Consider the following 25,086-nt stretch of genomic DNA (forward strand, 5'->3'; position numbering starts at 1 on the left):
ACGAGTTTCGGGGGTCGATCGCGCATGTGCAGAATGAAGGAGTTTTGGGGTTCGTTCGTGCATGCGCAGAACGAACGAGTTTCGGGGGTCTTTGGTGCATGCGCAGAACGAACGAGTTTCGGGGGTCGTTCGCGCATGCGCAGAACGAACGAGTTTCGGGTGTCGTTCGCGCATGTGCAAAACGAACGAGTTTCGGGAGTCGTTTGAGCATGCGCAGAACAAACGAGTTTCGGGGGTCGAACGCGCATGTGCAGAATGAAGGAGTTTTGGGGTTCGTTCGCGCATGCGCAGAACGAACGAGTTTCGGGGGTCTTTGGCGCATGCGCAGAACGAACGAGTTTCGGGGGTCGTTCGCGCATGCGCAGAACGAACGAGTTTCGGGAGTCGTTTGAGCATGCGCAGAACGAACGAGTTTCGGGGGTCGTTCGCGCATGCGCAGAACGAACGAGTTTCTGGGGTCGTTCGCGCATGCGCAGAACGAACGAGTTTCGGGGGTCGTTCGCGCATGCGCAGAACGAACGCGTTTCGGGGGTCGTTTGCGCATGCGCAGAACGAAAACTTTTCGGGGGTCGTTTGCACATGCGCAAAAAGAACGAGTTTCGGGGGTCGTTCGCGCATGCGCAGAACGAACGAGTTTCGGGGGTCGTTTGTGCATGTGCAGAACGAACGAGTTTCGGGGGTCGTTTGCGCATGCGCAGAACGAACGAGTTTCGGGGGTCGTTCGCGTATGCGCAGAACGAACGAGTTTCGGACGTCGTTCGCGCATGCGCAGAACGAACGAGTTTCGGGGGTCGTTTGCGCATGCGCAGAACGAACGAGTTTCGGGGGTCGTTCGCGCATGCGCAGAACGAAAGAGTTTCGGGGGTTGTTCGCGCATGCGCAGAACGAAAGAGTTTCGGGGGTCGTTCGCGCATGCGCAGAACGAAAGAGTTTCGGTGGTCGTTCGCGCATGCGAAGAACGAACGCGTTTCGGTGGTCGTTCGCGCATGCGCAGAACGAACGAGTTTCGGGGGTCATTCGTGCATGCTCAGAAGGAACGACTTTCGGGGGTCGTTCGCGCATGCGCAGAACGAATACGTTTTGGGGGTCGTTCGCGCATGCGCAGAACGAACCAGTTTCGGGAGTCGTTTGAGCATGCGCAGAACGAACGAGTTTCGGGGGTCGTTCGCGCATGCGCAGAACGAACGAGTTTCTGGGGTCGTTCGCGCATGCGCAGAACGAACGAATTTCGGGGGTCGTTCGCGCATGCGCAGAACGAACGCGTTTAGGGGGTCGTTTGCACTTGCGCAGAACGAACGAGTTTCGGGGGTCGTTTTCGCATGCGAAGAATGAATGAGTTCGGGGGTCGTTCGTGCATGCGCAGAAGGATCGAGTTTCGGGGGTCATTCGCGCATGCGCAGAACGAACGAGTTTCTGGGGTCGTTCGCGCATGCGCAGAACGAACGCGTTTCGGGGGTCGTTCACGCCTGCGCAGAACGAACGAGTTTCGGGGGTCTTTCGCGCATGCGCAGAACGAACGAGTTTCGGGGGTGGTTCGCGCATGCGCAGAACGAACGAGTTTCGTTGGTCGTTCGTGCATGAGCAGAACGAACGAGTTTCGGTGGTCTTTCGCGCATGCTCAGAACGAACGAGTTTTGGGGGTCGTTCGCGCATGCGCAGAACGAACGAGTTTCGGGGGTCGTTCGCGCATGCGCAGAACAACCGAGTTTCGGGGGTCGTTCGCGCATGCGCAGAACGAACGCGTTTTGGGGGTCGTTCACGCATGCGCAGAACGAACGAGTTTCGGTGGTCGTTCGCGCATGCGCAGAACGAACGAGTTTCGGGGGTCGTTCGCGCATGCGCAGAACGAACGAGTTTCGGGGGTTTTTCGCGCATGCGCAGAACGAACGAGTTTCGGGGGTCGTTCGCGCATGCGCAGAACGAACGAGGTTCGGCGGTCGTTCGCGCATGCGCAGAACGAACGAGTTTCGGCGGTCGTTCGCGCATGCGCAGAACGAACGAGTTTTGGTGGTCGTTCGGGCATGCGCAGAACGAACGAGTTTCGGGGGTCGTTTGCGCATGCGCAGAACGAACGACTTTTGAGGGTCGTTCTCGCATGCGTAGAACGAACGCATTTCAGGGGTCATTCGTGCATGCGCAGAACGAACGAGTTTCGGCTGTCGTTCGAGCATGCACAGAACGAACAAGTTTCGGGGGTCGTTTGCACATGCGCAGAACGAACGAGTTTCCGTGGTCGTTCGTGCATGTGCAAAATGAACGAGTTTCGGGGGTCGTTCGCGCATATGCAAAACGAACGAGTTTCGGGGGTCGTTCGTGCAGGCGCAGAACGAACGAGTTTCGGGGTCGTTCACGCATATGCAGAACGAACGAGTTTTGGTGGTCATTCGCGCATGCGCAGAACGAACGAGTTTCGGGGGTCGGTCGTGCAAGCGCAGAACGAACGCGTTTCCGGGGTCATTCGCGCATGCGCAGAACGAACGAGTTTCGGGGGTCATTCGTGCATGCGCAGAACGAACGAGTTTCGGGGGTCGTTCGCGCATGCGCACAACAAACGAGCTTCAGGGGTCGATCGCGCATGTGCAGAATGAAGGAGTTTTGGGGTTCGTTCGCGCATGCGCAGAACGAACGAGTTTCGGGGGTCTTTGGCGCATGCGCAGAACGAATGAGTTTCGGGGGTCGTTCGCGCATGCGCAGAACGAACGAGTTTCGGGGGTCTTTTGCGCATGCGCAGAACGAACGAGTTTCGGGGGTCGTTCGGGCATGCGCAAAACGAACGAGTTTCGGGGGTCGTTCACGTATGAGCAGAACGAACGAGTTTCGGGGGTCATTCACGCATGCGCAGAACGAACGCGTTTAGGGGGTCGTTCGCGCATGCGCAGAACGAACGAGTTTCGGGGGTCGTTCGCGCATGCGCAGAACGAACGAGTTTCGGGGGTCTTTTGCGCATGCGCAGAACGAACGAGTTTCGGGAGTCGTTTGAGCATGCGCAGAACGAACGAGTTTCGGGGGTCGTTCGCGCATGCGCAGAACGAACGCGTTTCGTGGATCGTTCGCGCATGCGCAGAACGAACGAGTTTCGGGGGTCGTTCGCGCATGCGCAGAACTAACGAGTTTCGGGGGTCGTTCGGGCATGCGCAGAACAAACGAGTTTCGGGGGTCGTTCACGTATGAGCAGAACGAATGAGTTTCGGGGGTCGTTCGCGCATGCGCAGAACGAACGAGTTTCGGGGGTCGTTCGCGCATGCGCAGAACGAACGAGTTTCGGGGGTCGTTCGCGCATGCGCAGAACAAACGAATTTCGGGGGTCGTTCGCGCATGCGCAGAACGAACGCGTTTCGGGGGTCGTTCACGCATGCGCAGAACGAACGAGTTTCGAGGGTCGTTCACGCATGCGCAGAACGAACGAGTTTCGAGGGTCCTTCGCGCATGCGCAGAACGAACGAGTTTCGGGGGTCGTTCGGGCATGCGCAAAACGAACGAGTTTCGGGGGTCGTTCACGTATGAGCAGAACGAATGCGTTGCGGGGGTCATTCACGCATGCGCAGAACGAACGCGTTTAGGGGGTCGTTTGCGCATGCGAAGAATGAATGAGTTCGGGGGTCCTTCGGCATGCGCAGAACGAACGAGTTTCGGGGGTCGTTCGCGCATGCGCAGAACGAAAGAGTTTCGGTGGTCGTTCGCGCATGCGAAGAACGAACGCGTTTCGGTGGTCGTTCGCGCATGCGCAGAACAACCGAGTTTTGGGGGTCGTTCGCGCATGCGCAGAACGAACGCATTTCGGGGGTCGTTCGCGCATGCGCAGAACAACCGAGTTTTGGGGGTCGTTCGCGCATGCGCAGAACGAACGCATTTCGGGGGTCGTTCGCGCATGCGCAGAACTAACGAGTTTCGGGGGTCGTTCGCGCATGCGAAGAACGAACGCGTTTCGGTGGTCGTTCGCGCATGCGCAGAACGAACGAGTTTCGGGGGTCATTCGTGCATGCTCAGAAGGAACGACTTTCGGGGGTCGTTCGCGCATGCGCAGAACGAATACGTTTTGGGGGTCGTTCGCGCATGCGCAGAACGAACCAGTTTCGGGAGTCGTTTGAGCATGCGCAGAACGAACGAGTTTCGGGGGTCGTTCGCGCATGCGCAGAACGAACGAGTTTCTGGGGTCGTTCGCGCATGCGCAGAACGAACGAATTTCGGGGGTCGTTCGCGCATGCGCAGAACGAACGCGTTTAGGGGGTCGTTTGCACTTGCGCAGAACGAACGAGTTTCGGGGGTCGTTTTCGCATGCGAAGAATGAATGAGTTCGGGGGTCGTTCGTGCATGCGCAGAAGGATCGAGTTTCGGGGGTCATTCGCGCATGCGCAGAACGAACGAGTTTCGGGGGTCGTTCGCGCATGCGCAGAACGAACGCGTTTCGGGGGTCGTTCACGCCTGCGCAGAACGAACGAGTTTCGGGGGTCTTTCGCGCATGCGCAGAACGAACGAGTTTCGGGGGTGGTTCGCGCATGCGCAGAACGAACGAGTTTCGTTGGTCGTTCGTGCATGAGCAGAACGAACGAGTTTCGGTGGTCTTTCGCGCATGCTCAGAACGAACGAGTTTTGGGGGTCGTTCGCGCATGCGCAGAACGAACGAGTTTCGGGGGTCGTTCGCGCATGCGCAGAACAACCGAGTTTCGGGGGTCGTTCGCGCATGCGCAGAACGAACGCGTTTTGGGGGTCGTTCGCGCATGCGCAGAACGAACGAGTTTCGGTGGTCGTTCGCGCATGCGCAGAACGAACGAGTTTCGGGGGTCGTTCGCGCATGCGCAGAACGAACGAGTTTCGGGGGTTTTTCGCGCATGCGCAGAACGAACGAGTTTCGGGGGTCGTTCGCGCATGCGCAGAACGAACGAGGTTCGGCGGTCGTTCGCGCATGCGCAGAACGAACGAGTTTCGGCGGTCGTTCGCGCATGCGCAGAACGAACGAGTTTTGGTGGTCGTTCGGGCATGCGCAGAACGAACGAGTTTCGGGGGTCGTTTGCGCATGCGCAGAACGAACGACTTTTGAGGGTCGTTCTCGCATGCGTAGAACGAACGCATTTCAGGGGTCATTCGTGCATGCGCAGAACGAACGAGTTTCGGCTGTCGTTCGAGCATGCACAGAACGAACAAGTTTCGGGGGTCGTTTGCACATGCGCAGAACGAACGAGTTTCCGTGGTCGTTCGTGCATGTGCAAAATGAACGAGTTTCGGGGGTCGTTCGCGCATATGCAAAACGAACGAGTTTCGGGGGTCGTTCGTGCAGGCGCAGAACGAACGAGTTTCGGGGTCGTTCACGCATATGCAGAACGAACGAGTTTTGGTGGTCATTCGCGCATGCGCAGAACGAACGAGTTTCGGGGGTCGGTCGTGCAAGCGCAGAATGAACGCGTTTCCGGGGTCATTCGCGCATGCGCAGAACGAACGAGTTTCGGGGGTCATTCGTGCATGCGCAGAACGAACGAGTTTCGGGGGTCGTTCGCGCATGCGCACAACAAACGAGCTTCAGGGGTCGATCGCGCATGTGCAGAATGAAGGAGTTTTGGGGTTCGTTCGCGCATGCGCAGAACGAACGAGTTTCGGGGGTCTTTGGCGCATGCGCAGAACGAACGAGTTTCGGGGGTCGTTCGCGCATGCGCAGAACGAACGAGTTTCGGGAGTCGTTTGAGCATGCGCAGAACGAACGAGTTTCGGGGGTCGTTCGGGCATGCGCAAAACGAACGAGTTTCGGGGGTCGTTCACGTATGAGCAGAACGAACGAGTTTCGGGGGTCATTCACGCATGCGCAGAACGAACGCGTTTAGGGGGTCGTACGCGCATGCGCAGAACGAACGAGTTTCGGGGGTCGTTCGCGCATGCGCAGAACGAACGAGTTTCGGGGGTCTTTTGCGCATGCGCAGAACGAACGAGTTTCGGGAGTCGTTTGAGCATGCGCAGAACGAACGAGTTTCGGGGGTCGTTCGCGCATGCGCAGAACGAACGCGTTTCGTGGATCGTTCGCGCATGCGCAGAACGAACGAGTTTCGGGGGTCGTTCGCGCATGCGCAGAACTAACGAGTTTCGGGGGTCGTTCGGGCATGCGCAGAACAAACGAGTTTCGGGGGTCGTTCACGTATGAGCAGAACGAATGAGTTTCGGGGGTCGTTCGCGCATGCGCAGAACGAACGAGTTTCGGGGGTCGTTCGCGCATGCGCAGAACGAACGAGTTTCGGGGGTCGTTCGCGCATGCGCAGAACAAACGAATTTCGGGGGTCGTTCGCGCATGCGCAGAACGAACGCGTTTCGGGGGTCGTTCACGCATGCGCAGAACGAACGAGTTTCGAGGGTCGTTCACGCATGCGCAGAACGAACGAGTTTCGAGGGTCCTTCGCGCATGCGCAGAACGAACGAGTTTCGGGGGTCGTTCGGGCATGCGCAAAACGAACGAGTTTCGGGGGTCGTTCACGTATGAGCAGAACGAATGCGTTGCGGGGGTCATTCACGCATGCGCAGAACGAACGCGTTTAGGGGGTCGTTTGCGCATGCGAAGAATGAATGAGTTCGGGGGTCCTTCGGCATGCGCAGAACGAACGAGTTTCGGGGGTCGTTCGCGCATGCGCAGAACGAAAGAGTTTCGGTGGTCGTTCGCGCATGCGAAGAACGAACGCGTTTCGGTGGTCGTTCGCGCATGCGCAGAACAACCGAGTTTTGGGGGTCGTTCGCGCATGCGCAGAACGAACGCATTTCGGGGGTCGTTCGCGCATGCGCAGAACAACCGAGTTTTGGGGGTCGTTCGCGCATGCGCAGAACGAACGCATTTCGGGGGTCGTTCGCGCATGCGCAGAACTAACGAGTTTCGGGGGTCGTTTGCGCATGCGCAGAACGAACACTTTTCGGGGGTCGTTTGCACATGCGCAAAAAGAACGAGTTTCGGGGGTCGTTCGCGCATGCGCAGAACGAACGAGTTTCGGGGGTCGTTTGCGCATGCGCAGAACGAACGAGTTTCGGGGGTCGTTTGCACATGCGCAAAAAGAACGAGTTTCGGGGGTCGTTCGCGCATGCGCAGAACGAACGAGTTTCGGGGGTCGTTTGCGCATGCGCAGAACGAACGAGTTTCGGGGGTCGTTCGCGCATGCGCAGAACGAACGAGTTTCGGGGGTCGTTCGCGCATGCGCAGAACGAACGAGTTTCGGGGGTCGTTCGCGCATGCGCAGAACGAATGAGTTTCGGGGGTCGTTCGCGCATGCGCAGAACGAACGCGTTTCGGGGGTCGTTCGCGCATGCGCAGAAGGAACGAGTTTCGGGGGTGATTCGCGCATGCGCAGAACAAACGAGTTTCGGGGGTCGTTCGCGCATGCGCAGAACAACCGAGTTTCGGGGGTCGTTCGCGCATGCGCAGAACGAACGCGTTTCGGGGTTCGTTCGCGCATGCGAAGAACGAACGATTTTCGGGGGTCGTTCGCGCATGCGCAGAACGAACGAGTTTCGGGGGTCGTTCGCGCATGCGCAGAACGAACGAGTTTCGGTGGTCGTTCACGCATGCGCAGAATGAACGCGTTTCGGGGGTCGTTCGCGTATGCGAAGAACGAACGCATTTCGGGGGTCGTTCGCGCATGCGCAGAACAAACGAGTTTCGGGGGTCATTCGCGTATGCGCAGAAGGAACGAGTTTCGGGGGTCATTCGCGCATGCGCAGAACGAACGAGTTTCGGGGTCGTTCGCGCATGCGCAGAACGATTATGTTTCTGGGGTCGTTTCCGCATGCGCAGAACGAACGAGTTTCTGGGGTCGTTCGCGCATGCGCAGAACGAACGAATTTCGGGGGTCGTTCGCGCATGCGCAGAACGAACGCTGCAGGGGCCGTTTGCACTTCGCGCAGAACGAAAGAGTTTCGGGGTCGTTTTTCGCATGCGAAGAATGAATGAGTTCGGGGGGTCGTGCATGCGCAGAAGGAACGAAGTTTCGGGGTCGCTTTGCGCATGCGCAGAACGAACGAGTTTCGGGGTCGTTCGCGTACGCGCAGAAACGAACGAGCTGGGGTCGTTCGCATGCGCAGAACGAGACGAGTTTGGGGTCGCTCGCATGCGCAGAACGAATGAGTTTCGGGGTCGTTCGGCGCATGCGCAGAACGCTGCTGGGGTCGTTGGCGCATGCGCCGAAGGAACGAGTTTGAGGTGATTCGCTATGCGCAGAACAAACGAGTTTGGGTCGTTCAGCGCGCATGCGCAGAACAACCGAGTTTGGGCGCATGCGCAGAACGAACGCTGCTCACGCATGCGAAGAACGAACGATTTCGGGGTTTTCGGGGTCGTTCGCGCATGCGCAGAACGAACGAGCGGGTCGTTCGCGCATGCGCAGAACGAACGAGTTTCGGTCGTTCACGCATGCGCAGAATGAACGTTTTCGGGGGTCGTCGCGTAACGAACGTTTCGGGGGTCGTTCGCGCGCGCAGAACGAACGAGTTTCGGGGTCGTTCGCGCATGTGCAGAACGAACGAGTTTCGAGGGTCGTTTGCGCATGCGCAGAACGAACGAGTTTCGGGGGTCGTTCGCGCATGCGCAGTACGAACGAGTTTCGGGGTCGTTCGCGCATGCGCAGAACGAACGAGTTTCGGGGGTCGTTCGCGCATGCGCAGAACGATCGCGTTTCGGGGGTCGTTCGCGCATGCGCAGAACGAACGAGTTTCGGGGGTCGTTCGCGCATGCGCAGAACGAACGAGTTTCGGGGGTCGTTTGCGCATGCGCAGAACGAACGAGTTTCGGGGGTCGTTTGCGCATGCGCAGAACGAACGAGTTTCGGGGGTCGTTGGCACATGCGCAGAACAAACAAGTTTCGGGGGTCATTCGCGCATGTGCAGAATGAACGATTTTCGGGGGTCGTTCGCGCATGCGCAGAACGATCGCGTTTCGGGGGTCGTTGGCGCATGCGCAGAACAAACAAGTTTCGGGCGTCATTCGCGCATGTGCAGAATGAACGATTTTCGGGGGTCATTCGCGCATGTGCAGAACGAACGAGTTTCGAGGGTCGTTTGCGCATGCGCAGAACGAACGAGTTTCGGGGGTCGTTCGCGCATGCGCAGAACAACCGAGTTTCGTGGGTCGTTCGCGCATGCGCAGAACGAACGCGTTTCGGGGGTCGTTCGCACATGCGAAGAACGAACGATTTTCGGGGGTCGTTCGCGCATGCGCAGAACGAACGAGTTTCGGGGGTCGTTCGCGCATGCGCAGAACGAACGAGTTTCGGTGGTCGTTCGCGCATGCGCAGAACGAACGAGTTTCGGGGGTCGTTCTCGCATGCGCAGAACGAACGAGTTTCGGGGTCATTCACGCATGCGCAGAACGAACGAGTTTAGGGGGTCGTTCGCGCATGCGCAGAACGAACGCATTTCGGGGGTCTTTCGCGCATGCGCAGAATGAGCGAGTTTCGGGGGTCGTTCGCGCATGCGCAGAAGGAACGAGTTTCGGGGGTCGTTCGCGGATGCGCAGAATGAAAGAGTTTCGGGAGTCGTTTGAGCATGCGCAGAACGAACGAGTTTCGGGGGTCGTTCGCGCATGCGCAGAACGAACGCGTTTCGGGGGTCGTTCACGCCTGCGCAGAACGAACGAGTTTCGGGGGTCTTTCGCGCATGCGCAGAACGAACGAGTTTCAGGGGTCGTTCGCGCATGTGCAAAACGAACGAGTTTCGGGGGTGGTTCGCGCATGCGCAGAACGAACGAGTTTCGTTGGTCGTTCGCGCATGAGCAGAACGAACGAGTTTCGGTGGTCTTTCGCGCATGCGCAGAACGAACGAGTTTTGGGGGTCGTTCGCGCATGCGCAGAACGAACGAATTTCGTGGGTCGTTCACGCATGCGCAGAATGAACGAATTTCGGGGGTCGTTCGCGCATGCGCAGAACGAACGCGTTTAGGGGGTCGTTTGCGCATGCGAAGAATGAATGAGTTCGGGGGTCGTTCGTGCATGCGCAGAACGAACGAGTTTCGGGGGTCGTTCGCGCATGCGCAGAACGAAAGAGTTTCGGTGGTCGTTCGCGCATGCGCAGAACGAACGAGTTTCGGGGGTCATTCGTGCATGCTCAGAAGGAACGACTTTCGGGGGTCGTTCGCGCATGCGCAGAACGAATACGTTTTGGGGGTCGTTCTCGCATGCGCAGAACGAACTAGTTTCGGGGGTCGTTCACGCATGCGCAGAACGAACGAGTTTCTGGGGTCGTTCGGGCATGTGCAGAACGAACGAGTTTTGGGGGTCGTTCGCGCATGTGCAAAACGAACGCGTTTCGGGGGTCGTTCACGCATGCGCAGAACGAACAAGTTTCGGGGGTCGTTCGCGCATGCGCAGAACGAACGAGTTTCGGGGGTCGTTCGCGCATGCGCAGAACGAACGACTTTCTGGGGTCGTTCGCGCATGCGCAGAACGAACGAGTTTCGGGGGTCGTTTGCGCATGCGCAGAACGAACGAGTTTTGGGGGTCGTTCGCGCATGCGCAGAACGATCGCGTTTCGGGGGTCGTTGGCACATGCGCAGAACAAACAAGTTTCGGGGGTCATTCGCGCATGTGCAGAATGAACGATTTTCGGGGGTCGTTCGCGCATGCGCAGAACGATCGCGTTTCGGGGGTCGTTGGCGCATGCGCAGAACGATCGCGTTTCGGGGGTCGTTGGGGCATGCGCAGAATGAACGACTTTTGGGGGTCGTTCGCGCATGCGCAGAATGAACGACTTTTGGGGGTCGTTCGCGCATGCGCAGAACGAAAGCTTTTCGGGGGTCGTTCGCGCATGCGCAGAACGAACGCATTTCGGTGGTCGTTCGCGCATGCGCAGAACGAACGAGTTTCGGGGGTCATTCGTGCATGCTCAGAAGGAACGACTTTCGGGGGTCGTTCGCGCATGCGCAGAACGAATACGTTTTGGGGGTCGTTCTCGCATGCGCAGAACAAACTAGTTTCGGGGGTCGTTCGCGCATGCGCAGAACGAACGAGTTTTGGGGGTCGTTCGCGCATGTGCAAAACGAACGCGTTTCGGGGGTCGTTCACACATGCGCAGAACGAACAAGTTTCGGGTCTCGTTCGCGCATGCGCAGAACGAACGAGTTTCGGGGGTCGTTCGCGCATGCGCAGAACGAACGACTTTCTGGGGTCGTTCGCGCATGCGCAGAACGAACGAGTTTCGGGGGACGTTCGCGCATGCGCAGAACGAACGAGTTTCGGGGGTCGTTCGCGCATGCGCAGAACGAACGAGTTTCGGGGGTCGTTCGCGCATGCGCAGAACAAACGAATTTCGGGGGTCGTTCGCGCATGCGCAGAACGAACGCGTTTCGGGGGTCGTTCACGCATGCGCAGAACGAACGAGTTTCGAGGGTCGTTCACGCATGCGCAGAACGAACGAGTTTCGGGGGTCGTCCGCGCATGCGCAGAACGAACGAGTTTCGGGGGTCGTTCGCGCTTGCGCAGAACCAACGAGTTTCCGGGGTCGTTCGCGCATGCGCAGAACGAACGAGTTTCGGGGTGTCATTCACGCATGCGCAGAACGAACGAGTTTAGGGGGTCGTTCGCGCATGCGCAGAACGAACGCATTTCGGGGGTCTTTCGCGCATGCGCAGAATGAGCGAGTTTCGGGGGTCGTTCGCGCATGCGCAGAAGGAACGAGTTTCGGGGGTCGTTCGCGGATGCGCAGAATGAAAGAGTTTCGGGAGTCGTTTGAGCATGCGCAGAACGAACGAGTTTCGGGGGTCGTTCGCGCATGCGCAGAACGAACGCGTTTCGGGGGTCGTTCACGCCTGCGCAGAACGAACGAGGTTCGGGGGTCGTTCGCGCATGCGCAGAACGAACGAGTTTCGGGGGTCGTTCGCGCATGCGCAGAACGAACGAGTTTCGTGGGTCTTTCGCGCATGCGCAGAACGAACGCGTTTCGTGGATCGTTCGCGCATGCGCAGAACGAACGAGTTTCGGGGGTCGTTCGCGCATGCGCAGAACTAACGAGTTTCGGGGGTCGTTCGGGCATGCGCAGAACGAACGAGTTTCGGGGGTCATTCGTGCATGCTCAGAAGGAACGAATTTCGGGGGTCGTTCGCGCATGCGCAGAACGAACGCGTTTAGGGGGTCGTTTGCGCATGCGAAGAATGAATGAGTTCGGGGGTCGTTCGTGCATGCGCAGAACGAACGAGTTTCGGGGGTCGTTCGCGCATGCGCAGAACGAAAGAGTTTCGGTGGTCGTTCGCGCATGCGCAGAACGAACGAGTTTCGGGGGTCATTCGTGCATGCTCAGAAGGAACGACTTTCGGGGGTCGTTCGCGCATGCGCAGAACGAATACGTTTTGGGGGTCGTTCTCGCATGCGCAGAACGATCGCGTTTCGGGGGTCGTTGGCACATGCGCAGAACAAACAAGTTTCGGGGGTCATTCGCGCATGTGCAGAATGAACGATTTTCGGGGGTCATTCGCGCATGTGCAGAACGAACGAGTTTCGAGGGTCGTTGGCGCATGCGCAGAACGAACGAGTTTCGGGAGTCGTTGGCGCATGCGCAGAACGAACGAGTTTCGGGGGTCGTTCGCGCAAGCGCAGAACGAACGACTTTCTGGGGTCGTTCGCGCATGCGCAAAACGAACGAGTTTCGGGGGACGTTCGCGCATGCGCAGAACGAAAGAGTTTCGGTGGTCGTTCGCACATGCGAAGAACGAACGCGTTTCGGTGGTCGTTCGCGCATGCGCAGAACGAACGAGTTTCGGGGGTCATTCGTGCATGCTCAGAAGGAACGACTTTCGGGGGTCGTTCGCGCATGCGCAGAACGAATACGTTTTGGGGGTCGTTCTCGCATGCGCAGAACGAACGCGTTTAGGGGGTCGTTTGCGCATGCGAAGAATGAATGAGTTCGGGGGTCGTTCGGCATGCGCAGAACGAACGAGTTTCGGGGGTCGTTCGCGCATGCGCAGAACGAAAGAGTTTCGGTGGTCGTTCGCGCATGCGAAGAACGAACGCGTTTCGGTGGTCGTTCGCGCATGCGCAGAACGAACGAGTTTCGGGGGTCATTCGTGCATGCTCAGAAGGAACGACTTTCGGGGGTCGTTCGCGCATGCGCAGAACGAATACGTTTTGGGGGTCGTTCTCGCATGCGCAGAACAAACTAGTTTCGGGGGTCGTTCGCGCATGCGCAGAACGAACGAGTTTTGGGGGTCGTTCGCGCATGTGCAAAACGAACGCGTTTCGGGGGTCGTTCACACATGCGCAGAACGAACAAGTTTCGGGGGTCGTTCGCGCATGCGCAGAACGAACGAGTTTCGGGGGTCGTTCGCGCATGCGCAGAACGAACGACTTTCTGGGGTCGTTCGCGCATGCGCAGAACGAACGAGTTTCGGGGGACGTTCGCGCATGCGCAGAACGAACTAGTTTCGGGGGTCGTTCGCGCATGCGCAGAACGAACGAGTTTCTGTGGTCGTTCACGCATGCGCAGAACGAACGAGTTTCGGGGGTCGTTCGCGCATGCGCAGAACGAACGAGTTTCGGGGGTCGTTCGCGCATGCGCAGAACGAACGCGTTTCGGGGGTCGTTCGCGCATGCGCAGAAGGAACGAGTTTCGGGGGTGATTCGCGCATGCGCAGAACAAACGAGTTTCGGGGGTCGTTCGCGCATGCGCAGAACGAACGATTTTCGGGGGTCGTTCGCGCATGCGCAGAACGAACGAGTTTCGGGGGTCGTTCGCGCATGCGCAGAACGAACGAGTTTCGGGGGTCGTTCGCGCATGCGCAGAACGAACGAGTTTCGGTGGTCGTTCACGCATGCGCAGAATGAACGCGTTTCGGGGGTCGTTCGCGTATGCGAAGAACGAACGCATTTCGGGGGTCGTTCGCGCATGCGCAGAACAAACGAGTTTCGGGGGTCATTCGCGTATGCGCAGAAGGAACGACTTTCGGGGGTCGTTCGCGCAGGCGCAGAACGATTATGTTTCTGGGGTCGTTTCCGCATGCGCAGAACGAACGAGTTTCTGGGGTCGTTCGCGCATGCGCAGAACGAACGAATTTCGGGGGTCGTTCGCGCATGCGCAGAACGAACGCGTTTAGGGGGTCGTTTGCACTTGCGCAGAACGAAAGAGTTTCGGGGGTCGTTTTCGCATGCGAAGAATGAATGAGTTCGGGGGTCGTTCGTGCATGCGCAGAAGGAACGAGTTTCGGGGGTCATTCGCGCATGCGCAGAACGAACGAGTTTCGGGGTCGTTCGCGCATGCGCAGAACGAACGCGTTTCGGGGGTCGTTCGCGCATGCGCAGAAGGAACGAGTTTCGGGGGTCGTTCGCGCTTGCGCAGAACGAACGAGTTTCAGTGGTCGTTCGCGCATGCGAAGAACGAACACGTTTCGGGGGTCGTTCGCGCATGCCCAGAACGAACGAATTTCGGGGGTCATTCGCGCATGCACAGAAGGAACGACTTTCGGGGGTCGTTTGCGCATGCGAAGAATGAATGAGTTCGGGGGTCGTTCGTGCATGCGCAGAAGGAACGAGTTTCGGCGGTCGTTCGCGCATGCGCAGAACGAACGCGTTTCGGGGGTCGTTCGCGCATGCGCAGAAGGAACGAGTTTCGGGGGTCGTTCGCGCATGCGCAGGACGAACGAGTTTCGGTGGTCGTTCACGCATGCGAAGAACGAACGCATTTCGGGCGTCATTCGCGCATGCGCAGAACGAACGAATTTCGGGGGTCATTCGCGCATGCACAGAAGGAACGACTTTCGGGGGTCGTTCGCGCATGCGCAGAACGAACGAATTTCGGGGGTCATTCGCGCATGCACAGAAGGAACGACTTTCGGGGGTCGTTCGCGCATGCGCAGAACGAATACGTTTCGGGGGTCGTTCTCGCATGCGCAGAATGAACTAGTTTCGGGGGTCATTCACGCATGCGCAGAACGAACGAGTTTCTGGGGTCGTTCGCGCATGCGCAGAAGGAACGAGTTTCGGGGGTCGTTCGCGCATGCGCAGAACGAACGCGTTTCGGGGGTCGTTCGCGCATGCGCAGAAGGAACGAGTTTCGGGGGTCATTCACGCATGCGGAGAACGAACGAGTTTCGGGGGTCGTTCACGCAAGCGCAGAACAACCGAGTTTCGGGGGTCGTTCGCGCATGCGCAGAACGAACGCGTTTCGGGGGTCGTTCGCGCATGCGCAGAACGAACGAGTTTCGGCGGTCGTTCGCGCATGCGCAGAACGAACGAGTTTTGGTGGTCGTTCGGGCATGCGCAGAACGAACGAGTTTCAGGGGTCGTTTGCGCATGCGCAGAACGAACGAGTTTCGGGGGTCGATCGCGCATGTGTAGAATGAAGGAGTTTTGGGGTTCGTTCGCGCATGCGCAGAACTAACGAGTTTCGGGGGTTGTTTGCGCATGCGCAGAACGAACACTTTTCGGGGGTCGTTTGCACATGCGCAAAAAGAACGAGTTTCGGGGGTCATTCGCGCATGCGCAGAACGAACGAGTTTCTGGGGTCGTTCGGGCATGCGCAGAACGAACGAGTTTTGGTGGTCGTTCGTGCATGTGCAAAACGAACGAGTTTCGGGGGTCGTTTCCGCATGCGCAGAACGAACGAGTTTCTGGGGTCGTTCGCGCATGCGCAGAACGAACGAATTTTGGGGGTCGTTCGCGCATGCGCAGAACGAACGCGTTTAGGGGGTCGTTTGCACTTGCGCAGAACGAAAGAGTTTTGGGCGTCGTTTTCATATGCGAAGAATGAATGAGTTCGGGGGTCGTTCGTGCATGCGCAGAAGGAACGAGTTTCGGGGGTCATTCGCGCATGCGCAGAACGAACGAGTTTCGGGGTCGTTCACGTATGAGCAGAAAGAATGCGTTGCGGGGGTCATTCACGCATGCGCAGAACGAACGAGTTTAGGGGGTCGTTCGCGCATGCGCAGAACGAACGCATTTCGGGGGTCTTTCGCGCATGCGCAGAATGAGCGAGTTTCGGGGGTCGTTCGCGCATGCGCAGAACGAACGAGTTTCGGGGGTCGTTCGCGCATGCGCAGAACGAACGAGTTTCGGGAGTCGTTTGAGCATGCGCAGAACAAACGAGTTTCGGGGGTCGATCGCGCATGCGCAGAACGAAAGAGTTTCGGGGGTCATTCGCGCATGCGCAGAACGAACGAGTTTCGGGGGTCGTTCGCGCATGCGCAGAACAAACGAGTTTCGGGGGTCGATCGCGCATGTGCAGAATGAAGGAGTTTTGGGGTTCGTTCGCGCATGCGCAGAACTAACGAGTTTCGGGGGTTGTTGGCGCATGCGCAGAACGAACGAGTTTCGGGGGTCGTTCGCGCATGCGCAGAACGAACGCGTTTCGGGGTTCGTTCGCGCATGCGAAGAACGAACGATTTTCGGGGGTCGTTCGCGCATGCGCAGAACGAACGAGTTTCGGGGGTCGTTCGCGCATGCGCAGAACGAACGAGTTTCGGGGGTCGTTCGCGCATGCCCAGAACGAACGCGTTTAGGGGGTCGTTTGCACTTGCGCAGAACGAAAGAGTTTCGGGGGTCGTTTTCGCATGCGAAGAATGAATGAGTTCGGGGGTCGTTCGTGCATGCGCAGAAGGAACGAGTTTCGGGGGTCATTCGCGCATGCGCAGAACGAACGAGTTTCGGGGTCGTTCGCGCATGCGCAGAACGAACGCGTTTCGGGGGTCGTTCGCGCATGCGCAGAAGGAACGAGTTTCGGGGTCATTCGCGCATGCGGAGAACGAACGAGTTTCGGGGGTCGTTCGCGCAAGCGCAGAACAACCGAGTTTTGGTGGTCGTTCGGGCATGCGCAGAACGAACGAGTTTCGGTGCTCGTTCGCGCATGCGCAGAACAAACAAGTTTCGGGGGTCATTCGCGCATGTGCAGAATGAACGATTTTCGGGGGTCATTCGCGCATGTGCAGAACGAACGAGTTTCGAGGGTCGTTTGCGCATGCGCAGAACAACCGAGTTTCGGGGGTCGTTCGTGCATGCGCAGAACGAACGCGTTTCGGGGGTCGTTCGCGCATGCGCAAAACGAACGAGTTTCGGGGGTCGTTCGCGCATGCGCAGAACGAACGAGTTTCGGGGGTCGTTTGCGCATGCGCAGAACGAACGAGTTTTGGGGGTCGTTCGCGCATGCGCAGAACGATCGCGTTTCGGGGGTCGTTCGCGCATGCGCAGAACGAACGCGTTTCGGGGGTCGTTCGCGCATGCGCAGAACGAACGAGTTTCGGCGGTCGTTCGCGCATGCGCAGAACGAACGAGTTTTGGTGGTCGTTCGGGCATGCGCAGAACGAACGAGTTTCAGGGGTCGTTTGCGCATGCGCAGAACGAACGACTTTTGAGGGTCGTTCTCGCATGCGTAGAACGAACGCGTTTCAGGGGTCATTCGTGCATGCGCAGAATGAACGAGTTTCGGCTGTCGTTCGCGCATGCGCAGAACGAAAGTTTCGGGGGTCATTCGCGCATGCGCAGAACGAACGAGTTTCGGGGGTCGTTCGCGCATGCGCAGAACAAACGAGTTTCGGGGGTTGTTTGCGCATGCGCAGAACGAACACTTTTCGGGGGTCGTTTGCACATGCGCAAAAAGAACGAGTTTCGGGGGTCATTCGCGCATGCGCAGAACAAACGAGTTTTGGTGGTCATTCGCGCATGCGCAGAACGAACGAGTTTCAGGGGTCATTCGTGCATGCGCAGAATGAACGAGTTTCGGCTGTCGTTCGCGCATGCGCAGAACGAAAGTTTCGGGGGTCATTCGCGCATGCGCAGAACGAACGAGTTTCGGGGGTCGTTCGCGCATGCGCAGAACAAACGAGTTTCGGGGGTCGATCGCGCATGTGTAGAATGAAGGAGTTTTGGGGTTCGTTCGCGCATGCGCAGAACTAACGAGTTTCGGGGGTTGTTTGCGCATGCGCAGAACGAACGAGTTTCGGGGGTCGTTCGCGCATGCGCAGAACGAACGAGTTTCGGGAGTCGTTTGAGCATGCGCAGAACGAACGAGTTTCGGGGGTCGTTTGCGCATGCGCAGAACGAACGCGTTTCGTGGATCGTTCGCGCATGCGCAGAACGAACGCGTTTAGGGGGTCGTTCGCGCATGCGCAGAACGAACGAGTTTCGGGGGTCGTTCGCGCATGCGCAGAACGAACGAGTTTCGGGGGTCGTTCGCGCATGCGCAGAACGAACGAGTTTCGGGGGTCTTTTGCGCATGCGCAGAACGAACGAGTTTCGGGGGTCGTTCGGGCATGCGCAAAACGAACGAGTTTCGGGGGTCGTTCACGTATGAGCAGAACGAACGAGTTTCGGGGGTCATTCACGCATGCGCAGAACGAACGCGTTTAGGGGGTCGTACGCGCATGCGCAGAACGAACGAGTTTCGGGGGTCGTTCGCGCATGCGCAGAACGAACGAGTTTCGGGGGTCGTTTGCGCATGCGCAGAACGAACGAGTTTCGGGGGTCGTTCGCGCATGCGCAGAACGAACGAGTTTCGGGGGTCGATCGCGCATGTGCAGGATGAAGGAGTTTTGGGGTTCGTTCGCGCATGCGCAGAACGAACGAGATTCGGGCGTCGTTCGCGTATGCGCAGAACGAACGAGTTTCTGGGGTCGTTCGGGCATGCGCAGAACGAACGAGTTTCGGGGGTCGTTCGCGCATGCGCAGAACGAACGAGTTTCGGGGGTCGTTCGTGCATGCGCAGAAGGAACGAGTTTCGGGGGTCATTCTCGCATGCGCAGAACGAACGAGTTTCGGGGGTCGTTCGCGCAAGCGCAGAACAACCGAGTTTTGGGGGTCGTTCGCGCATGCGCAGAACGAACGCGTTTCGGGGGTCGTTCGCGCATGCGCAGAACGAACGAGTTTCGGCGGTCGTTCGCGCATGCGCAGAACGAACGAGTTTTGGTGGTCGTTCGGGCATGCGCAGAACGAACGAGTTTCAGGGGTCGTTCGCGCATGCGCAGGACAGACGGGTTTCGGTGGTCGTTCACGCATGCGAAGAACAAACGCATTTCGGGCGTCATTCGCGCATGCGCAGAACGAACGAATCTCGGGGGTCGTTCGCGCATGCGCAGAACGAATACATTTCGGGGGTCGTTCTCGCATGCGCAGAACGAACGAGTTTCTGGGGTCGTTCGCGCATGCGCAGAACGAACGAGTTTCGGGGGTCGTTCGCGCATGCGCAGAATGAACGAGTTCCGGGGGTCGTTCGCGCATGCGCAGAAGGAACGAGTTTCGGGGGTCATTCGCGCATGCGCAGAACGAACGAGTTTCGGGGGTCGTTCGCGCATGCGCAGAATGAACGAGTTCCGGGGGTCGTTCGCGCATGCGCAGAAGGAACGAGTTTCGGGGGTCATTCGCGCATGCGCAGAACGAACGAGTTTCGGGGGTCGTTCGCGCATGCGCAGAAGGAACGAGTTTCGGGGGTCATTCGCGCATGCGCAGAACGAACGAGTTTCGGGGGTCGTTCGCGCATGCGCAGAACAACCGAGTTTTGGGGGTCGTTCGCGCATGCGCAGAACGAACGCATTTCGGGGGTCGTTCGCGCATGCGCAGAACTAACGAGTTTCGGGGGTCGTTTGCGCATGCGCAGAACGAACACTTTTCGGGGGTCGTTCGCGCATGCGCAGAACGAACGAGTTTCGGGGGTCGTTCGCGCATGCGCAGAACGAACGAGTTTCGGTGGTCGTTCGCGCATGCCGACAACGAACGCATTTTGGGCGTCATTCGCGCATGCACAAACGAACGAATTTCGGGGGTCATTCGCGCATGCGCAGAAGGAACGACTTTCGGGGGTCGTTCGCACATGCGCAGAACGAATACGTTTCGGGGGTCGTTCTCGCATGCGCAGAACGAACTAGTTTCGGCGGTCGTTCACGCATGCGCAGAACGAACGAGTTTCTGGGGTCGTTCGCGCATGCGCAGAACAACCGAGTTTCGGGGGTCGTTCGTGCATGCGCAGAACGAACGCGTTTCGGGGGTCGTTCGCGCATGCGCAAAACGAACGAGTTTCGGGGGTCGTTCGCGCATGCGCAGAACGAACGAGTTTCGGGGGTCGTTCGCGCAAGCGCAGAACGAACGACTTTCTGGGGTCGTTCGCGCATGCGCAAAACGAACGAGTTTCGGGGGACGTTCGCGCATGCGCAGAACGAAAGAGTTTCGGTGGTCGTTCGCGCATGCGAAGAACGAACGCGTTTCGGTGGTCGTTCGCGCATGCGCAGAACGAACGAGTTTCGGGGTCATTCGTGCATGCGCAGAAGGAACGAGTTTCGGGGTCGTTCGCGCATGCGCAGAACGAATACGTTTTGGGGGTCGTTCTCGCATGCGCAGAACGAACGCGTTTAGGGGGTCGTTTGCGCATGCGAAGAAAGAATGAGTTCGGCGGTCGTTCGTGCATGCGCAGAAGGAACGAGTTTCGGGGGTCGTTCGCGCATGCGCAGAACGAACGAGTTTCGGGGGTCGTTCGCGCATGCGCAGAACGAACGAGTTTCGGTGGTCGTTCGCGCATGCGCAGAACGAACGAGTTTCGGGGGTCATTCGTGCATGCTCAGAAGGAACGACTTTCGGGGGTCGTTCGCGCATGCGCAGAACGAATACGTTTTGGGGGTCGTTCTCGCATGCGCAGAACGAACTAGTTTCGGGGGTCGTTCGCGCATGCGCAGAACGAACGAGTTTTGGGGGTCGTTCGCGCATGTGCAAAACGAACGCGTTTCGGGGGTCGTTCACGCATGCGCAGAACGAACAAGTTTCGGGGGTCGTTCGCGCATGCGCAGAACGAACGAGTTTCGGGGGTCGTTCGCGCATGCGCAGAACGAACGACTTTCTGGGGTCGTTCGCGCATGCGCAGAACGAACGAGTTTCGGGGGACGTTCGCGCATGCGCAGAACGAACTAGTTTCGGGGGTCGTTCGCGCATGCGCAGAACGAACGAGTTTCGGGGGTCGTTCGCGCATGCGCAGAACGCACGACTTCTGGGGGTCGTTCGCGCATGCGCAGAACGAACGCTTCGGGGTCGTTCGCGCATGCGCAGAACGAACGAGTTTCGGGGGTCGTTCGCGCATGCGCAGAACGAACGAGTTTCGGGGGACGTTCGCGCATGCGCAGAACGAACGAGTTTCGGGGGTCGTTCGCGCATGCGCGGAAAGAACGAGTTTCGGGGGTCTTTCGCGCATGCGCAGAATGAACGAGTTTTGGGGGTCGTTCGCGCATGCGCAGAACGAACGCTTTTCGGGGGTCGTTCGCGCATGCGCAGAACGAACGCATTTCGGTGGTCGTTCGCGCATGCGCAGAACGAACGAGTTTCGGGGGTCGTCCGCGCATGCGCAGAACGAACGAGTTTCGGGGGTCGTTCGCGCTTGCGCAGAACCAACGAGTTTCCGGGGTCGTTCGCGCATGCGCAGAACGAACGAGTTTCGCTGGTCGTTGGCGCATGCGCAGAACGAACGAGTTTCGCGGGTCGTTCGTACATGCGCAGAACGAACGAGTTTCGCGGGTCGTTCGCGCATGCGCAGAACGAACGAGTTTCGGGGTCGTTCGCGCATGCGCAGAACGAACGAGTTTCGGGGTCGTTTCGCGCATGCGCAGAACGAACGAGTTTCGGGGTCGTTCGCGCATGCGCAGAACGAACGAGTTTCGGGGTCGTTCGCGCATGCGCAGAACGAACGAGTTTTGGGGTCGTTCGCGCATGCGCAGAACGAACGAGTTTCGGGGTCGTTCGCGCATGCGCAGAACGAACGAGTTTCGGGGTCGTTTGCGCATGCGCAGAACGAACGAGTTTCGGGGTCGTTCGCGCATGCGCAGAACGAACGAGTTTCGGGGTCGTTCGCGCATGCGCAGAACGAACGAGTTTCGGGGTCGTTCGCGCATGCGCAGAACGAACGAGTTTCGGGGGTCGTTCGCGCATGCGCAGAACGAACGAGTTTCGGGGTCGTTCGCGCATGCGCAGAACGAACGAGTTTCGGGGGTCGTTCGCGCATGCGCAGAACGAACGAGTTTCGGGGTCGTTCGCGCATGCGCAGAACGAACGAGTTTCGGGGGTCGTTCGCGCATGCGCAGAACGAACGATTTTCGGGGTGTCATTCACGCATGCGCAGAACGAACGAGTTTTGGGTATCGTTTGCGCATGCGCAGAACGAACGAGTTTCGGGGGTCGTTCGCGCATGCGAAGAACGAACGATTTTCGGGGTCGTTCGCGCATGCGCAGAACGAACGAGTTTCGGGGTCGTTCGCGCATGCGCAGAACGAACGAGTTTCTGGCGTCGTTCGGGCATGCACAAACGAACGAATTTCGGGGGTCATTCGCGCATGCGCAGAAGGAACGAGTTTCGGGGGTCGTTCGCGCATGCGCAGAAGGAACGAGTTTCGTGGGTCGTTCGCGCATGCGCAGAACGAACGCATTTCGGGGGTCGTTCGCACATGCGAAGAACGAACGATTTTCGGGGGTCGTTCGCGCATGCGCAGAACGAACGAGTTTCGGGGGTCGTTCGCGCATGCGCAGAACAACCGAGTTTCGTGGGTCGTTCGCGCATGCGCAGAACGAACGCGTTTCGGGGGTCGTTCGCACATGCGAAGAACGAACGATTTTCGGGGGTCGTTCGCGCATGCGCAGAACGAACGAGTTTCGGGGGTCGTTCGCGCATGCGCAGAACGAACGAGTTTCGGTGGTCGTTCGCGCATGCCGACAACGAACGCATTTTGGGCGTCATTCGCGCATGCACAAACGAACGAGTTTCGGGGGTCGTTCGCGCATGCGCAGAACGAACGAGTTTCGGTGGTCGTTCGCGCATGCCGACAACGAACGCATTTTGGGCGTCATTCGCGCATGCACAAACGAACGAATTTCGGGGTCGTTCGCGCATGCGCAGAACGAACGAGTTTCGGGGGTCGTTCGCGCATGCGCAGAACGAACGAGTTTCGGGGGTCGTTCGCGCATGCGCAGAACGAACGAGTTTCGGGGTCGTTCGCGCATGCGCAGAACGAACGAGTTTCGGGGTCGTTCGCGCATGCGCAGAACGAACGAGTTTCGGGGTCGTTCGCGCATGCGCAGAACGAACGAGTTTCGGGGTCGTTCGCGCATGCGCAGAACGAACGAATCTCGGGGGTCGTTCGCGCATGCGCAGAACGAACGAGTTTCGGGGTCGTTCGCGCATGCGCAGAACGAACGAGTTTCGGGGTCGTTCGCGCATGCGCAGAACGAACGAGTTTCGGGGTCGTTCGCGCATGCGCAGAACAAACGAGTTTCGGGGTCATTCGCGCATGCGCAGAACGAACGAGTTTCGGGGGTCGTTCGCGCATGCGCAGAACGAACGAGTTTCGGGGTCGTTTGCGCATGCGCAGAACGAACGAGTTTCGGGAGTCGTTCGCGCATGCGCAGAACGAACGAGTTTCGGGGTCGTTCGCGCATGCGCAGAACGAACGAGTTTCGGGGTCGTTTGCGCATGCGCAGAACGAACGAGTTTCGGGGTCGTTCGCGCATGCGCAGAACGAACGAGTTTCGGGGTCGTTCGCGCATGCGCAGAACGAACGAGTTTCGGGGTCGTTCGCGCATGCGCAGAACGAACGAGTTTCGGGGGTCGTTCGCGCATGCGCAGAACGAACGAGTTTCGGGGTCGTTCGCGCATGCGCAGAACGAACGATTTTCGGGGGTCGTTCGCGCATGCGCAGAACGAACGAGTTTCGGGGGTCGTTCGCGCATGCGCAGAACGAACGAGTTTCGGGGTCGTTCGCGCATGCGCAGAACGAACGAGTTTCGGGGTCGTTCGCGCATGCGCAGAACGAACGAGTTTCGGGGGTCGTTCGCGCATGCGCAGAACGAACGAGTTTCGGGGTCGTTCGCGCATGCGCAGAACGAACGAGTTTCGGGGTCGTTCGCGCATGCGCAGAACGAACGAGTTTCGGGGTCGTTCGCGCATGCGCAGAACGAACGCGTTTCGGGGGTCGTTCGCGCATGCGCAGAACGAACGAGTTTCGGGGGTCGTTCGCGCATGCGCAGAAGGAACGAGTTTCGGGGGTCATTCGCGCATGCGCAGAACGAACGAGTTTCGGGGTCGTTCGCGCATGCGCAGAACGAACGCGTTTCGGGGGTCGTTCGCGCATGCGCAGAAGGAACGAGTTTCGGGGTCATTCGCGCATGCGGAGAACGAACGAGTTTCGGGGGTCGTTCGCGCAAGCGCAGAACAACCGAGTTTTGGTGGTCGTTCGGGCATGCGCAGAACGAACGAGTTTCAGGGGTCGTTTGCGCATGCGCAGAACGAATACATTTCGGGGGTCGTTCTCGCATGCGCAGAACGAACGAGTTTCTGGGGTCGTTCGCGCATGCGCAGAATGAACGAGTTTCGGCTGTCGTTCGCGCATGCGCAGAACGAAAGAGTTTCGGGGGTCATTCGCGCATGCGCAGAACGAACGAGTTTCGGGGGTCGTTCGCGCATGCGCAGAACAAACGAGTTTCGGGGGTCGATCGCGCATGTGCAGAATGAAGGAGTTTTGGGGTTCGTTCGCGCATGCGCAGAACTAACGAGTTTCGGCGGTCGTTCGCGCATGCGCAGAACGAACGAGTTTTGGTGGTCGTTCGGGAATGCGCAGAACGAACGAGTTTTGGTGGTCGTTCGGGAATGCGCAGAACGAACGAGTTTCAGGGGTCGTTCGCGCATGCGCAGAACGAACGAATTTTGGGGGTCGTTCGCGCATGCGCAGATCGAACGAGTTTCGGGGGTCGTTCGCGCATGCGCATAACGAACGAGTTTCGGGGTCGTTCGCGCATGCGCAGAACGAACGAGTTTCGGGGTCGTTCGCGCATGCGCAGAACGAACGAGTTTCGGGGTCGTTCGCGCATGCGCAGAACGAACGAGTTTCGGGGTCGTTCGCGCATGCGCAGAACGAACGAGTTTCGGGGTCGTTCGCGCATGCGCAGAACGAACGAGTTTCGGGGTCGTTCGCGCATGCGCAGAACGAACGAGTTTCGGGGTCGTTCGCGCATGCGCAGAACGAACGAGTTTCGCGGGTCGTTCGTACATGCGCAGAACGAACGAGATTCGCGGGTCGTTCGCGCATGCGCAGAACGAACGAGTTTCGGGGGTCGTCCGCGCATGCGTAGAACGAACGAGTTTCGGGGGTCGTTCGCGCTTGCGCAGAACCAACGAGTTTCCGGGGTCGTTTGCGCA

The sequence above is a fragment of the Eptatretus burgeri genome, chromosome 4, assembly GCF_056783735.1.
Source record: "Eptatretus burgeri isolate ZD-2024b chromosome 4, Ebu_testis_v1, whole genome shotgun sequence".
In the NCBI taxonomy this organism is placed as follows: Eukaryota; Metazoa; Chordata; class Myxini; order Myxiniformes; family Myxinidae; genus Eptatretus; species Eptatretus burgeri.